This window comes from Culex quinquefasciatus, chromosome 1, assembly GCF_015732765.1.
Source record: "Culex quinquefasciatus strain JHB chromosome 1, VPISU_Cqui_1.0_pri_paternal, whole genome shotgun sequence".
In the NCBI taxonomy this organism is placed as follows: domain Eukaryota; kingdom Metazoa; phylum Arthropoda; class Insecta; order Diptera; family Culicidae; genus Culex; species Culex quinquefasciatus.
Window position 1 is genome coordinate 109,186,378 of NC_051861.1, and position 362 is coordinate 109,186,739.

The following is a 362-nucleotide window of genomic DNA, read 5'->3' on the forward strand; positions in this document are numbered from 1 at the left end:
AGAGGGGGTGTTGTTTTATTGTTTGATTGGAAATTTCAACGCATCAAAGATTATCAAAGTTTCCTAGCAAGCACCTACACGTAAAATGAGTAAACCAAATTCAGCGTGTTTGCGGAGAGATATGTCAAACGCACGAACTGACAGGAGCGAAAGAGTAAATGTCAAACGGGTGTTGAGATCCACCCCGGGATTCGAACTGACGACCTTTGGATTGTTAGTCCAACTACCTACCAGCGACTCCACCGAGACAGGACCCAGGGAGACGACTCCTACACCTGCACTGAGCGCTAACGACCTAACCTTTAGGTTAAACCGGGGCCAACATTTATTTCCCCGTCCGACGGAAGGCGTGATCAGACAAG